Source organism: Rhinolophus hipposideros (assembly GCF_964194185.1).
Source record: "Rhinolophus hipposideros genome assembly, chromosome: 5".
NCBI classification, from domain to species: Eukaryota; Metazoa; Chordata; class Mammalia; order Chiroptera; family Rhinolophidae; genus Rhinolophus; species Rhinolophus hipposideros.
In genome coordinates this window covers 56,136,617-56,154,456 of record NC_138051.1, presented here as the reverse complement: position 1 = coordinate 56,154,456, position 17,840 = coordinate 56,136,617, and the positions used below count along the sequence as shown (strand labels likewise).

The 17,840-nt window shown below is 38.7% G+C and overlaps 1 protein-coding gene across 4 annotated transcripts in view; it reads left to right on the top strand.

Annotated features, from left to right (window-relative positions):
- Positions 1 to 17,840, top strand: part of CSNK1G1 (casein kinase 1 gamma 1) — a 157,819-nt gene that overhangs the window by 102,571 nt on the left and 37,408 nt on the right. The window lies entirely within an intron of this gene.

Below are 17,840 nucleotides of genomic sequence, written 5' to 3'. Positions count from 1 at the left end.
AACGGACACTACAATGATGTCTTTTCTTCTGGACCCTGCTTAATTGTATTGAGAGGTCTTAAATGTAGTGGAGGAACTCATGTTGCTCTGCTTTAAACACTTAATTCCACTCCAACCTAGCAACGTGCTTGGGAAAAATTCTCAAGGGCTCTAGGAATAAATATCATATCATAGCTGACCTAAGCCTGAGCTGCCATGTCTTGGCTTTCTAGCAGCTCTTCCAATCTAATGGCCATTCTGCTTTGGCTCTATTCTAAAGGAGATGCTAAACCTCAAGTTTAAAAAGACAGCAAGATACTTATTGAAATTTCACAACGTGACAAAGTCCAAGCAAAATCTCATTGGTCAGAGAATGCAAGTGAACTTAAGTACCCAGTAGGTACTTTATATGTTATTTTATTTTTCCCATTTTTAAGCTCAGGGAACTTGCCCAGGGTCACACAGTAAGCAAACCTGAGGTAGGACTCTGTTTTTGTACAGATTTTTGTCCCATGTTTTTGTACAGATTTTTGTCTTGTGTGGATACATATAAATATACCCATATGTATGCCTGGAGCCTTCCATCCATTATCCCTTATCTAATTATGATAGAGTGATGTAAAATAGACACAAAAGTGTTTAATTGAAGCAAAGGCTCAGACCTTCCCGCCATTGAAAGAGTAGGATTTCTTGTGTCACATAGTGCCCCAAATTTCAAGCCTTAGGGAAGGCTGCCTTTGTTACCTCCAAAACCTTTTATGGCCTTGGAATCCTAGGTTTTGAAATATTTGTTTCCAAAGTAAATTAATCATTTATGTTGAATACATGTACCGTGTATATAACTGAGAAGCTCAGAGCTACCCTCTGCAAGCCATTTTCACCCACTGAAACCTTTATTCTGGGAATAAAGAAAGTGTTCATAGAGTTGATGGGGCTTTGCTATTTTGAAGTTTCTAGGAGGGAATGGTTTTATTATATATGTCATCAAAAAAGATAGCAAGTGCTAGTTGGTACCAGAAAAAGCTTTGAATCTCGGCAACTGTGAAATTAACAAGAACATGGTTCTGCCTCAATGGAGCATAGATCTGAAGAAAATCATAAGAAAGTCTGAGATTTACAAAACCTTTCTATAATGTGAACTTCCTGAGGAGTAGGTTGTAAACAAGCTGGGCAAACATAGGAAGCAGAATACAGGAAAATTAAGAATAAGAACATCTGAAGAGATACTGAAACGATGGAAATTTTACTTAAAATAGAAGTGAATCATGTATCAAGTGTAGTTGGGAACAAGTAATATATCTCAACTTAGATGTCTAATAGTTACTGTTTCCCCGAAAATAAGACCTAGCCAGACCATCAGCTCTAATGCAGCTCTTGGAACAAAAATTAATGTAAGACCCGGTCTTACGTTAATATACGACCGGGTATAATATAATATAATACAATACAGTACAGTACAATAGTACAATACAATAGTATAATACAATACAATACAATACAATAATATATAATGCCAGGTCTTATATTAATTTTTGCTCCAAAAGATGCATTAGAGCTGATGGTCTGGCTAGGTCTCATTTTCGGGGAAACACGGTAGGAGTGGTTAAGGAATTTAGAAGGAATTTTTTTGGTCTCCAACTGGGTAGAAAGTTTTCATAACAAGAAAAGAAAGGATGAAAAAGTGATCTTGGTACAGAAAGTGAAATCTGGATTCTTTCTTACTACGTATAAGTTTCCAGAAATCTCTCTGCCAGGGATATTATAGAGGGAGGAGACATAGACGACTAAATTCAGGGAAACTGATCTTAATTAGTGTAAACAGGCAGCCTTGAAATTACATTTTAAGGACTATGGAGACATGGACACTTGCCATTTCTAATTACAGGCAATGTGAATAAGTGGAGACAGCCAAGAATTGGAGCGAGGAGAAAAGTTGAGCCTAATTTTTCCAGCTGTTTCTCCATGACTCCGTATTAACCATGTGCCCATGCTGTGCCTCAGTTTCCTTATTCAGACAACAGGAAAACCTGTTTCTTATCGAGCTTGCAGACATGCTGGGGTTGAATGAGGTAATGTCTGTAAAGGCCTTGAATTCTTAAGGGAAAAGTGCTTTATAAACACAAGGCAGTATTGTTTTACTTTGAAGCTGAAGATCTAACTTTCCTGTAGAAATGGAAATATCCTATTTACATTTTTCATAGCTTTAAAGAATATCAGAATGAAGATATAACAATTTCATTGTTGTAGACTTTCTGATGTTTGCTCAAGCAGTAGTCATTTGATTATTTCCCAGTCCTTTCTCTGAAATAGAGCAGAATTCCAGCTGTGTGAACCCAAAACATCTGTCATCTTGAGGGAGGTGTTTATTTCTTTCAGAGGAGCTGGATGTGGGCAGGTTGAAATACAGTTACCCTCATTTGCACCTCCTTAGTGAGAATGAACATGGTTTCTTCCACAGCTCCACAGCCTTTAGTGCCAGTTTGGAGGGTACACTTGGCCACAATTGTCTTTTAATACCTGGGAAAAGAACCCCATGGAAAAAAAGACCAAATTGCCATACCTATTTTTGTTCTTTTGTAAAATGGAGTTGAAACCATTATGCAAGGACCAGGTCAACTGATTCACTTAATGTTGGGTCCTTATCATAACTGGATTCATTTATGAGTCCTCAAAGAAAGTGGTGTTTCTAGTGCTGAACTACTGACACAGCACAAGTTTTGTTAGTGTTCTGTGGGAATGTTCGTGAATATCACTGCCCCCCAAAAGGAAGGATACACATATTGAGCTACCTCCTGCCTCCAGTGTGGAAGATGAGATTTCTTATGAAGCCAGGTAGCGTAAAAGAACAGGTAGTAAATGTTTCAGGCCTTGTGGGTCATTGGTCTCTGTTGTAAGTATTCAACTTTGTCCTTGAAGTACAACAACAGCTATAAACAATATCTAAACAAAAGAGCTGTATTCCAAGAAAGCTTCAGTCATGGACACTGAAATTTGAACTTTATGTAATTTTCATGTATCAGGAAATCTTTAAGTTTTCAAATGTTTTAAAATGTAGAACCCATTCTTAGTTTTCTAATCATACAAAAGTAGGGGGGCCAGATTTGACCTATGGGCTCTATCTAGTTTGCTGACTCCTGCCCTAGTATGGCAGTGACCAAACTCCTTATTCCTTTTTATCACCCTATTTAGTCTGCAGAATAAGGAAGTGACCTCAGAGAAGTATGTGTCTCCCTGGAGGCACTGTAATGACAGCGCTCGGAGACAGAAAACCGTATCACTCTCACTATGGACTTTTCACAGTGGAATATGCTACTGGATTATGAGTTTTTTAAGGGCAAGAAGTATCTTGTATTCATTATAGTATTACTTGCATATCATTTGATCCAAAGAAGAGACTCAGCAAAGGTCTGGTAAATTGATGAAATCTCAGTATATAATCTCTTGGAGCAGTATTTCACTGGTAGTGAGATCACTAACTAAAGTTGCAGCTTCTTTCTTTCATGAGTACACTCTCCAAACTCTCAGCCTCTTCATTTGATTTATGCCAACAATCTTAAATTAACTGTGTTAAGGAAGCAAAATACAGATGTGAATGACTAATTTAAGGTATTAGAACAAAATCCCCCAAAGTATTTCTATAAGTATTTGTTATACAAATAGAGACGTGTATTTATTAGTACTTGTAAACTTAGAGCATCCAAGAACTCGATGGTGAAAGTTCTGGAATTTAAGCCCTTTGAAGGTAGGAAATGAAATATGTGTGGTTCTCATCAATACCATGGTTATAACGTTGCAGACCTTCAGACATAAAGGACTCGTCAGCAGCTCGAGAATTATTTGGACACAATCATTGTCATATCTTGACAACTTTTTGCTTGGGTCCACTCTTAATAGTTAAAAAGATAGCACACGAGATCTCTTACTCTGCTCCCTAAAAAAAGAGAGTAACTTTAGAGAAGGAATTTGCAATCATCTACGTGCAGCTTCCCCAAAGGAAAAAACAGTTTTTCACTTAAAAGATTTCATTAAATTGTAAGGAAAACTAATATCAATGAATGTTTAGAAAAATGTATGAAACAAAAATGAAACCTCTCCATTCAACAGCTACTATTACCATGTGTATGTATTTAGTCTTTTATTTATATATTTTTCATTAAATTTTTTTATGATTTAAATATAAGATGGGGGTCTGTTTATCAAATGGGAAGGTGTAAATTTTTAAACACTGCTGAGGTTCTTTTAGCTTTATTATCCAATATGGATTTGAGAGATGAGAATACTAAAGGAGTAAAATGAGTTAAATATAAAATTGAATGTTACGATTGAAAAATAAAACATTGAAAATATTCTAGGAAGATAAAAAATGTTACAAAATAAGTTGCTGGAGCGCATCTCTGGTAATTTTTCATATTGAAGCACTGTCATTTTGGGAACTTAATTTGAGTCTAGAGGCTTCGTTCAAAATCTCAGGATACCTCCCAGAACACCATATTTTAGTTTCATTTGGCTTCTGGGATAATCTAATCAGTCAAATAACTAGACCACCAACAGCTGTCACAGCTCACGCCTATCTACTAGTGTATAGGTATCTTATTTAAAATGCAAGGATTTCAAGGGTGGCAGTTTTTCTAAGGAAACTGTTAAATACAGTGGAGTCAGTGACGGGAGGTTAGGAGCTAAATTTAGCACACAGGTGAAAATCACAATCAAAGTTACCCTTGAAAAAATCCCTTAAGTAGCCCAGGGTATAGAGCACAGTCTAACTGGATTTGTGTTCATGATTATTCATGTTCAGTAAATACGTAGTGCCTAGCATGGACATATTGTATATACAGTGGTGTAGAGTATGTGTAGTAAGGTGTATATGAGCAAAGTGTTTTATGGTCCTTTTTATTTTCTTGGGGAGCAGAACATGAATTATAAGTGTGCTTGAGTTGGTGAGTCAGTAGCAAGAACCTGAGATTGGTGTATGATCAGCTACTCTGCCTTACAGTGTATGAAACAAACTTCAGACGACAAAAAGCGTGGTGTGGTCATCTTTTCCTTTTGAAGAGTGTGTGTGCATGTGTGTTACGTTTCCAAATGCACCTACGTTGTCCAGAAAACATTTTAAAAAGATATTTAAATTCTTCTCTTGATTTTAAAACATCAGTCCGATCTGTGACTAATGCTTAATTTTGTGAGGAAAAATTAGGAAGTGTTGTTTCATTTACTGGGCTTGGAAAGGTGTGATTCACATACTCAGTACTAATAATTGCTAGTCTTTAATGGAGCTAGTTTAGTGGTGATAGTACCATGAATTTCTGTCTGTTCTTTCAAGGATGAAACATTATGACCCTAACCTTCATCAACTAGCTACACTAGTTAGCCGAAAAACAGAACCAATCTTTCTGAAGCCCAACACTCGGTACACTTCCAGACTAGGATAAATTCTATGGCTGTGTGTGCTTTATGTGTATTGTCCATAGTTTAGAGCAGTAAGACAACATTTCTCATATTATGGCTAATAAGGTACTTTATGGTACAGTGGAAAATAAGCAGTAAAAATTCATATGTAATGCTGTAAGAGACTTGCTTATCTGTTAGAGCCAAACCTCATGTGGCCCTTCTCAGCTTCTTAAAACTTGCAAATAGCTCTAAGTCGCATGAGACATATAGAGTAATTATCTTTAATCATATGCATAAAATTTGTCCCTCTCCCTCCTGTGGAAAAAAAATCTATTTTAAAGATTTTACTGGTGAAGACTTGTTGGACCAGTAATTTCTTTCATTGCAAATAGAGTGCTGTAAGTTTATTATAGAAATTGTTTGGCCTGCATACACCTCACAGTAACACAAAGTTCTAACACCTTTTCAGTGCATTGTTTTGCAAAGTGCAGAATGCTAGAGATGTTTGCTCAGTGTGAAAGCAGAATTTGTTACTGGGATTTTGTCTTTTAAGAAACTTCATGGAAAAATAAAAGGTAAGTTTCTAAAAATAGACCCAGCTAACTTATATGTAAGTGGACTGGGCTGGAGAGTTATAACGAGTTCCAGAAAACTGGTACCATATACATAGTGCTTATACAGGCAGAGACTTGGATAGGTCGTCACCAAAGCCTGTCGGTAGGCACTTGCTTATAAGGGACCCGACCCTCAGGGTTTTGATGCCATTTTCTCCCTGTAGTTCTAGGTCATAATTTTCTGTCTTTACTCACCCCTCTCTTACTGTGTCCTTGCATGTTTCTCTTCCTTCCGTATCCTCAGAGCCATTCTTCGAACTTTAAGAAGAGCTTCATGACTGCCTTTAGAGAATGCTTACGGATATCAAAGTCCGGACTGAGGGCTGGAGTAAGCCCAGTATCATAAGACTGAGCGCAGCCCTCAGTCACTACCCTTCCTAACTCACAGTTTGGCAAGCTTAATCATTAAGAAGGAAGGTATCACTCAGTATCCCCAAAGCTACGGAATACCATGGAGTGGAGATGAGTCATTGAAATGAATTATTCCTATGGGTTATAAAAAGGGGGGAGCATGTATCCACTGTCTTGTATTAACACTTAGCAAATTTCTAATGTTTGTCAGTTGTTGGTGAGAGAAAATATTTTTCTGAAGTTCTAGTAACAAACTACATGAGGATAGATAACTCTGCGCACCAACTATCAAAACAGTAATCTAGTTGCTGGTTAAGTCCTGTTGCATTTGTAGAATATGACTTGGATATAAGCATGCTTAAGACAAAACCCACAAAACGGTGAATTTTTTTTATGACCAATTATATTGTCATCCTTCCACAACTCCTAAGCAAGTAATTTATGTCCCACCCACTGAAAAGAGTTTGTCAGCTCTGTACACCTCTGCACTTTCTTGTGCTTTCAGCAATCTGACTTTTAACTTTTAACTTTTCCCTACATTTTTCTCTGTGTTTATACTTCATATTACTTTAATTCATCATTGCTTACCACCCTGTGGCAATCTCTTACTAATAATGACTTCAGTCGTGATGCCAGAGGAGGGAGTTTTTGTGATCAGAAACGCTGAGCAACAGCTGTGGCCAGAGCGCTACGCTGGTTCATCCGAGGACCACAGAGTTATAAATAAGATGGTCTCTGACCTGCAGGACACTGAGCCTCATTGGAAAGAAAATGTGATGTTTACTGATTGTAAGACACTGTCGTGCGACTCTCAAGGGGCTCGCAAATGTGTCTCAGTGACCCTAATGCAAACTGAAACAGAGGAATGTTGGCGTGTTGTTTTTTGGAACGTGATTTTCTTTTTAAAGGTACATATAAAATGACATGGAAGTGTTGGAAAATGTGTCTAATTATTTGGAAACAAGGAGGCTTTATTGAGAGCTATGAGACTGAACTTGGACACATTCAAATAGAAGAGTAAAGAAAGCTGTCCAAGTACAAAATAAGCTCAGGTCCAGAGACAGGTATGTGTCTGTTCATTTACTAACGAGGTCTTCCCTGAGCATCCCATTTGGGTTAAGTACTGCTTTAAGGTACACCCTGGGGATTCAGTGGTGAACAAGAAGACTCTGTGTGTCCCTAACTTATGTATTTTCTAAGAGGCGACAACCTGTGATTGGCTCCAGATGAACAGAATCGGCAGTTCTGGAGAGTTTAGAGGAAGGAGAGTTGTGGGCCGGAGGGGCTTCTTGGTTGCGGTCGTGCCGATTGCCAAGTATAGAACCTCTTTCCTGCTCCACTTTTGTACACAATGCAGCCTCATTTATTCCTTTCATAACTCCTTACGGAGCTGAGCCACTAGCCGCGTGCACCTCTCGAGCACCTGAAAGGTGGCTGATCCAATTGTGCTGTGAGTATAAAATACACACTGAATTTCAAAGATGTAGTACCTTCCCAAAAGGATGTAAAATATCTCAATAATTTTTAAATGAATTACATTTTGGGGTGATGATATTTTGGATATGAGTTAAATAAAATATTAAGCTTATTTTACCTGTTGCTTTTTACTTTTAAAATGTGACTTCTAGAAAATTTAAGCTTAAATTCATGGTTCTCATTCGTGGCTTGTGTTGTATTTGTTAGCTAGTGCTGCTGTAACGCCGCGGTGTGTTCCTGGTGTGTGCTGAGAAGAAACTATTTCCTGTGAGACTGTTATTGACGATGCACTGCAGCTATTCTGGGTGTATCGTACTCAGATTAATCCTCACTTTTCCTCTTTATTCTTTTGATCTTCTTTATATTTACTCAGGCAATTTTGCCTTTTCAAGTTTATTAATGACCTCTGCCATAATTTTTAGAGACATTTGCTTAACCAGCCAGGGGTTCAGAATGAGAAGAAACTACAGGTGAGAACAAAACCTTCTTAGTTTTTCTAATTTTAGACTTGTTACCCTGCTTTTGCCTCTGGGCTTTTAGCTACCTACAGAGTATATGCTTGCTGCTTCCTCAGCCTGCAAGATTCACTCTCCCCACTCCAGCCTAATCAGCTCCTGCCCAGCCTATGACCCCTGCTCTGCGAGGCCTTCTCCAGCCCTGTCAGTCAAGGTTAGGTGCCCCTCGTTACTGTTCCCATAGCACTGTATTCTCACTTGTGATGTTTGATGAATGGACAAACTGACTGCCAGACACTTTGAGCTTCGTTGAATTTGAAACTGGGAAACAGGGACATAGCAGCACTTATTCCTCAGACTAACTGAAAAATCAGCAAGATAAATGAGTTAGTTCACTTTGCTTCCTTGAAGTCTTGCCTCCTCAGTGATGAGAGTAATAAAGTCATCTTGAATGTTTTGTCAGGTCACATCTGTTCTGACTGGAGAGAGATTGGGGTGAAAGCTCAAATGAGAGAAAAGAAAAGGCAGGCTGTAGCATCTGTTCCACTGGCCAGTTGCTGTTCTGTGGCAAGCCACTTAACCTCTCCTTTCCCATTCAGAAAATGAGGGTGACCCTTGGTGCTTTACTCTCCCAGGGCTATCTTTATGCTTAAGGAGGGGTATTACAATATTAAGGGAGTTCAATAATAGGGGACACTGTTTCTGTGCTATGAATAGACAGTGTGCCTTAGTGGGCTTTGTTTTGTTTATCAATCAGGAGACTTCTGGGAACAATTTGTTAAATGGACCCAAAGTTAAATAGACAGTGTGCCTTAGTGGGCTTTGTTTTGTTTATCAATCAGGAGACTTCTGGGAACAATTTGTTAAATGGACCCAAAGTTAGTGAAAACGTATGCTCATCCGCTTTTCATACTTTCTGTATTAATCTAAGCATATGCCAAGCTGCCTTCTGAATTCCTCATGATGTGTTTAATTTATTAGACTTCATTCGACAATGGATTCCTTGGTAGTTGTATTAGAAAAATACCACTAATGCACTCCTGATGTAATCTTACCTGTGCTTTTGTAAGGGAAATATTACTCTATTTAGTTGAGTTCATCATCTATAAACATTATCAATATTTTGTGATTGTCTATTAGATTCATAGACAGACCGTGTTCTGCTGAATCTTTACAAAAATCAGTTCATCTCCTATCAAAGTAATGTGACCCAGTAGTACTTGCTGTCACTGTAGCTGTTCTGGAATTTAGGGCACAGATCGGTGCATGGGATGTAGCCAAAGAGCCGGAGACTTGGAGGCAGAAGTTGGGGTTTTAGGTCTTGGCTGTACCCCTCACTGTATGACCTGAGCAGTCACTTCAGATTCAGATCCATTACCTTACCTCTAAAATGGGAGTAGTAATACCTGTATGTACTTGTTAGGATTAAATGGGAGAACCTATATAAACACCTCTATAAAAACACTCCATAAACTATAGAACAGTGTATGGCCAATAGACTTTTGTGATAGGGGTATTCTGTGAGTGAAATTTTCTCATTGTAGCATTGAACAAATAATGGGGTGGGAAGGATTCTTCTAACTTTGAAATATCAGTGACAGTTTGGATAAAAAGCTAAATTTCCTCCAAACACACTGTGGCTGGGGCTTTGGGAATAATGGGTCAAGCCAGGTTCTGAAAGCATTTTTAAATACCCCATGGGCTTGGATACTTAAGTAATAGGACGGCAGTACTAAATGTTGAAAATCGGCCCAGGACTTGAAACAGGCCAGGGACCAAAGAGGATTTAGAACTCTGGCAATTTGTCAATGTGTACTAAAATGTTAAATACACATACCCCTTGACTCAGCATTTCCTCTTCAGGGAATTTACCCTCAAAACACATTTACATTCTTGCCCTGAAACGTAGACACAAGGATTTTTTTGTAGTATTGTACACATAATTGTCTAAACACTTTCATTTTCAAGTGCTAGAGTTCAAGCTCACTCCAGAGTGGGTGGGGCAAGAATCTCTTCTTTCCTGAGACTGGGAAGTCCAGCAATATTCTCACGTCTGGACGGGCAGATCTAGGGCCAACACTGTCCGTGGTCCTCAGGTTACGTGCTGTATTTGTCTGTCTCTCTGTTGCTCTCAACTCTGCTTTCTCTGTTAGTTTCATTCCCAGGCAGGTAGTCTGCCTCTTCTCGTGTGGTGGTGCTGGGCAGCTCCAGGTTAACCCCTTCCATTTTAGCAGGCAGGGCGGGGGTGAGGGGAGGGGGAGTACTCCTCCCCTCCAGTTCCACAGAAGTCCTGGAGTTGACTGTCATTGTACTGACATTAGCCAAGCACCCATCTCTGACCCAATTACCCAGGGCAGGGGGATAGAATACTCTGATTAACCTGGCTTGAGTCGTATCCTTGGGGTGGCAGTGGGAAATGAGTTGAATCACGTAACCCACATCAAATAACACCGAGGAAATGGTACTTTTCCACTGGAAGAGGAAGGTGTTTTTATCAAAAGAAGGAAGAAGGGGGCCGGCCTGGTGACTCAAGCTGTTAGAGCTCCGTGCTCCTAATTCCGAAGGCTGCCGGTTGGATTCCCACATGGGCCAGTGGGCTCTCAACCACAAGGTTGCCGGTTCAACTCCTCGAGTCCCGCAAGGGATGGTGGGCAGTGCCCACTGCAACTAAAATTGAACACTGCATCTTGAGCTGAGCTGCCACTGAGCTCCTGGATGGCTCAGTTGGTTGGAGCGCATCTTCTTAACCACAAGGTTGCCGGTTTGACTCCCACAAGGGATGGTGGGCTGTGGCCCCTGCAACTAGCAATGGCAACTAAACCTGGAGCTGAGCTGCGCCCTCCACAACTAAGACTGAAAGGACAACAACTTGAAGCTGAATGGCACCCTCCACAACTAAGATTGAAAGGACAACTTGACTTGGAAGAAAAAAAAAGTGCTGGAAGTACACACTGTTCCCCCAATAAAGTCCTGTTTAAAAAAAAAAAGGAAGAAGGATGCAAATCAGGCAAAAACAATAGCTGTTCACTATAATATCTATTTCTAATAACAAATATATGGATACAACCTAAATGCCCATTGGTACAGGAAAACTTAAACAAATATGATTCATCATAGAAAGGGATACAGTGTAGCATATCCATGTGTTGACAAGAATAAACGTCAACTGCATAGTATTAAATTAAAAATGAAGCTGCAGAAAAATATTCTTAGTTATGCATATGTGTTGTATGATCTGTTATGGATATGGATACTTTTTCTTCATATATTTCTGTACTGCTTTTAGTTTGCTGTTATGTTTGTTGGAAATGAGTATATATCACTTTTATAATTTAAATAGGTAATACACCAGGTGGCGTCTGTTCCAGGCCAGTGACTGGAATTTACAGAGCTCAAGAGCTATAGAGAGATGGACACATGATAGGAAATCTGGGAAGACAGTGAACATGGAGCTGATACAACACGGATGGGAACCACGGCGTGGCTAGAACAGGTTGAGCTGCCTGTGTAGTAGGGATGGGAGGTTTATATCTCGGAAGAGTGACAGAGAATTGCTGGAAAAAGTAAACGTTAACTTAAAAGGCATGTGGTTTGGAAGAGGTGGGGTAGGGAATAACTTTGGCAACCAGAAGCAGAGAATCAGTGTAAAGAAGAGAGAATCAGTGTAAAAGCAGAGAATCAGCTCAGTGTAAAGAAGAGGGCAGCGAGTCTGCAGTTGAGAGAGCTGGTTCTCTTACTTGGGCAACTCTGTTACCTAAGTAAGGTCAGGCACCATCTCTCAGGGTCTCTGTCTCCTGTGTAAAATGGACTTACTACTATAATTTCCCTTTTTCTTCATGGGATGACTAATTTTAAGTAAGAAAGAAGAGGGCTACTTATGTAATATAAAGACCACATAATTCCAAGTTCGCTAGGACCAAAATAAAAGAGTTTGTTTACATATAAATGGAGTGGGTGAAGAAAAAGAAAGGTGTCATTAGACTCCTTTGCACATTAGATGACTAATTTTATTAGTCATATAACCTATTTGGATGGGCAGGTGGTTTTTTGAGAGCGGGGAAGACATTTACATTTATTTGTGTGTAACTTTCACTGCTATTAACTTAAATGAGTAATTCTACATAGTTCATCTACATATGGGAACAGCAAGATGAAACTGCAGATACCATAACTACCATCATGGAGGAAAACACACAGGATAAAGTTAGTGTAGAACTACAACTCTGAATTACTTGGAATCTTCTTACTGGGACTTGCCCAACAGAACTTTTTTTCAGTCATTCCCATGGAATTCAAACAAGAACTACTCAGAAATATCAACTGTGTTAGCATTCCCTGCTCATTTAAAGTCTGATTAATTTGTTTTGCTCTGTATTACGTGTGTGAGCATTTTGAGGCAAGCATTATACATTCCAAAAAGAAAACTCAAGTGGCGTTTCACTGAGCTGTGTTTGTTTATTTGTTTAATTTGTGCTTATTCTACCCTTATCTACCATATGCTTGGACCAGTGCTAGCTAGTCAGGGACACACAAACTTACTTAATGCGTTGTAGTTGCAGCCTTCAGACTGCCTTCTGGTGGTGATAGGCAAGACAGACACATGGACGGGGAAAGTGTAACAGGAGTGAGCAGGATTGTCAGAAAGGGGCTCACTGTACTGGGAGTGACCTCTTTTTTTTCTTCTCATTTCTTCTAAATGCTTGCTAGAACTTCCTTGACTTTTTATTGTTCAGATGTTTGTTAAGAAGAATTGGGCATCTCTTAGCTTTCGAAATTCTGTCTCCGTAACTTAATCACAGGAACTACCCTACTGAGGAAAGTGGAAAGCTTTCAGAGACGGTGTTTTTATTCCTTAAATTTACCGGTTCTGAGCTGAGTTTGTCTTTTTGGAAAGAGAAAGAATCCCCCATCCCTAGCCCACCCTCCCACCCCCATTACACAAAATACTTTTTAAATAGTGTTTATCTTACATGCTATCTACTACAGAAGGAATCTGTCCTATCTTGAGCTTTCTTTCTTGACTCCTTTGGATAAATAAAACTTTGAACCTGCTTTGAGGCACTTGGTAATTATGTGTGTGATAGAGAAACTGGAAAAGCTCAGTTTCTGTGTCTCACTGCACTTGACTTTCCTCGCCTCCTCTTCCCCCACCACACAGATGTGAGCTTATGTTAGCAGCATATATGTCTAGAGATACTCCAATTCCCAAGAGGCCTGTGAATAAGATGATTGTAAAACATTTTTCATTATAGGACAGACAACGTAATCCTGATGCTTTAATTCTGGATCTAGCTGTTTTTGTTATTAAACCAGCATGTTGAGTATATTCATATGTTGAACTGGTTCATATTGTAAAGAGGCATTTTTCAGAGTCAGAAAATTGAAAGGGATTCTGTTCTTAAAAGAGAAACACATGTATTGTCTTGTCTTTGTAATAGTGCATTGTTTTGTAGTTATTTCCTGAGTTTTAAAAGCACTGCTTTCATTTTCCGCTTTCAGTTCTTCCTATGAAATATCGACCTGTTTATCTGCCTATTCTTTCTTTTTTGTTAAGTGGCTTTATTTAATATTACTGATGATAATTCCCCATATGTAAGTAATTCCCTGATCCTCTCAAACAATAAAGAACATTCAGTAGTTGGAAGCCACTACCATTGATGGGACCAAGGACAGTTTAATTCTGGAGAAAAATTATTGTATTCTCTTTACTAATTAAAAAACTGTATAAACAAATAAAAGAAGTGAATTGTCAAGGTCATTATGCCCTTAAAGGTTTTCTCCGGCCCTGACTGAAGAAGACAGTGATCACTAAGATATGCTTATTTTTTCATAGAGTATTTTCATATAGATGTTATTTTTTATATCTAGATATTAATATAGGTATGGGACTTTGAAATTGCTTCACAGCTAGGTAATTTAGTTTTTCAAAAAGATGAAAGGCTAATTATTAGGCAATAATGTGATCAAATTACCAAAAGCTTCAAGGTGGTTCTATTTCAGTTCTCAGCCTGATGTGCATTTAAAAATATCTCTACTTAGAGTAGTTACTATTCGTAATGCATAATGGAATCTTTTTAGGTAAGAGCTTGGATGATAAAGAAGCCATTATTCTTGATTTTGTGTGTTTAACCCAAGTTAAATTTATGCCGGACTGAAACTTAGCTGTAGTGATGTGCACTTCACTTCCTGTTCTATGCAACTTGATATGTGTGTGAATCACATGTCCAGCAGGATTTATAGGAACATGTTATTGGTGGATGGAAAAGCTGTTTCATACTACCCTACGAAAATATACAAAGTAACATGTGCAGTGTATATATAAACTTGCAGTTTTGGTTTATAATAGATATAACCTGTAGCTAAATGAAATCTATTGGAAATCCTTTAGAAGAGGAAAATTCGGGATTCAATTCTTTAATTTCTAGGCTTTGATGCAGCTGACCAAATTAGGAGGGAGACCTTACTAATGCTTTATTTCCATCGCAGATGAGAGATTAGAAAACTACCTTAGTTTCTGAAATACCACGGATCAGAGAATTCAGTGCATGTCCACCTTTCCTACCTCTCCCACATCATTTCCAGTACCTCATATTTACATGCAGGAAGTACCTTGTTTACCATATGTGTAGCTTGTGTTGTGTTTACTGCTTTGCCCTCATACCCAGTCTTACTAAAGGATTTCACAGCAGAATGTTGATTAATTGTAATTTTCTGAAGAAATGAAATTAGAAATGGCTCTGCAAAAGAAGAATAAAATGTAAAACACAGAGTTTCTCATGTAAATGAAGCCCAGGTGATAAAAAATTATTTGCGGTCATCTGTGACCAAAAAGACAAGACTTTCTCAGTGCGCCTCTCTGTGTCTTTCACCACCAGCACTGGCCAGTTAATGGGCAGTCATGCAAGAAACTAGGCACAGAATGGAACTTGCGTGGGCATCTTTCTGTACAAGTAGTTCTAACAAATTACGGCTACATCTCCCAAAGAGACTTTTATACTCAGCAGCACATTTTCTGTAATAGCTAAGAAGCTCTAAACAAGTCTTTTAAATAGCCTTAAAATGATTCCCTTCAAAAGGTATTGAGTCTAATATTTCTGATGTGACGGAACTTCTGAAAGCGACTGCTCTGTCAGTGTTTTCTGAGTCCTCATATATTTTTAGTCATAAAACAAAGAAATGCCTTTTATTTTTACCCTCTAGACACAGAGTTTTCCAGCTGAGGTTGCACTTCAGAATCACCTGTGGATCTGTGCTTACATCCACTACCAGAAATTTTGGTTTAGTAAGTTTGAAGGGAAGTCACTGCATCTGTTTTTTTCAAGTTTTAAAGATGTTTCCAACTGACACACTTCTAGTTGAGTACTGCTCCCTGCTTATATTTGTACGTGTACCACACACATTCTATGTGACATGGAGGCGAGTTTCTTTCATACTGGTTCTATGGCTTTCCAAAGAGGAACTCAGAAAGTGGCTAGAAGGAGATCTCAGCTGTGGTCAGAATTTTGGATTTAAAAGAGAACTGTTCTAAAGTCCTCTTCTTTACAGAATTGGTAGCAGAACCAACCAAATACTAGATCCAAGACTCTGACTTGAGCTCTTTTCATACTAGCATCTTGGACCTAGTCCATTTTTGAGAAAAGCTTTAAAGCCACGCAGTAATTGAGAAGTTGTCTTGAGCATCCCAAATCCTGCCAGGGTATTCTGAGGTCTCAGGGTATTTAATAAAAGGAGCAGTAATGCAGCCAGCAGGAACTTTTCACATCTCTGAAGTTAAAGGCAGGGGTTACGAGTAATATGACTCACAGTTAGAAATTATAGACATCACCCAGAATGCTTTTGTGACTTCTTTGTAAACATGGAAATTTCTAACGAGATACCTAGATTTGGTACTAAAGACTGTCAAGAACAGGATGTTCATTTGTCTCATTTAAACAGGTCCTTAAGTATTGGCAGCAAGTCTAGGAAGTGATACTAATATTATATTTCTAAGCAGGACTGGCTTTTAGCTTTACTTCAGAGGAGGATATTGTACCCAGATTTGCAATTCAACCGACTAAAGGAATAAATTGCTTATTAATTAGTATTAAATTTAGCTGTAAAAAAAAATCCAAATAACAGTAGTTAAGTCAAGGCAAAGATTGATTTTTCTTTTGGATTAAAAAAGTCCAGAGGGAAGGGAAGTCGAACATTGGTATGGTTACTTCATAGCCATCAGGTACTCGGGTTCTTCTGTTGTTGTTTCATCCATTCTTGGCACTGTCTTACATCCTGCAGGTGTCTGATGGTTCTGTTAGGTTGGTGCAAAAGTTATTGCAGTTTTTGCAATTATTTTTAACCTTTTAACTTGCAGTTACCAACATGTATATATGGCTTCTGGAGCTTCAGCCATCATCAAAGGGGCATAGCTCCAACTTGAGTCATCTCCCTTGAAAGAGCTCTTTTAGAACCATCCCATCCAGTGATTTCTCCTTCCATCTCACTTGTTATTCCTATTATCAAGGGAGGCTGGAAAGTTATAACTGGGCAGGTTGCTATTCACTATAACTAGAAGTTCTATTATTAAGAAACAAGGAAGAGTGGATATTAGGCAGGCAAACAACAGATTTGCCTCAACCTGTTTTGAAGAATATAATACTTATACTAGAAAAATCAAATTTTAGTGACATCAATTTATACAGGATATAATTTATACAGGATATATCCTGTTATACAGGATATAAATGTAAAACGCCCCAAACTACAATTACCATGTGTCTGCTTAATAAAAACAATGATTCTCCACGATAGAGTTCTACTTCGGATTCCTCAGCTGGACTCGCTGGGAACAGCTGTTAGGTTTTATATATTTTAAATACACTGAAAAATGAGCTTCTTCAAAACAACAGTGGGGGGAAGACATTTGAAATTAAATTCTGTTTCCTTTTGGAGATAGGGAGAATCAAAATAACCACAAGGACAGTTCAATGGATATTTATGGACCTAGCAGGAGCAGAGTATACTATTAGATAATATGAGCTAGGAATGAACTTATTAAAACACTCAAGTTGTTTAGTCTTTAGATGGAACAAGATAGCCTGATGCAGCACATGAAATAGTTAAACACGTATCATAGCAATGAATCATACCAACTCCAGATATACAAGACCTATCCTGAAGAGAATGATTGGCACCTTAGGTTATTAGGTAGTGCACATTGTCTTCCTCCTTTCAGGCTGTTACAACAAAATACCACAAACTGGATGACTTATAAGCACAGAAATTTATTTCTCACAGTTCCAGAGGCTGGAAGTCCAAGATCTGGGCGCCAGCACTGTCAGGTTCTGATGAAGGCTCTCTTCTGGGTTGTAGACGACTGACTTCCTACTGTGTCCTCACATGGTGGAAACTGGGGGGGGGTGGGGGGGGCACTAATCTCTTTAATGAGGGCTCTGCCTCATGACCTAACGCCTCCCAAAGGCCCCAAGTCTTAAAACACATTAGGCCTTCGGTTTCAACTTTGGGGGTGGGGGGTGCAAACATTCAGATCATAGCAGATATAATGACCTCTGCCTGTATCCTAGCTGTACAAATAAAAAGA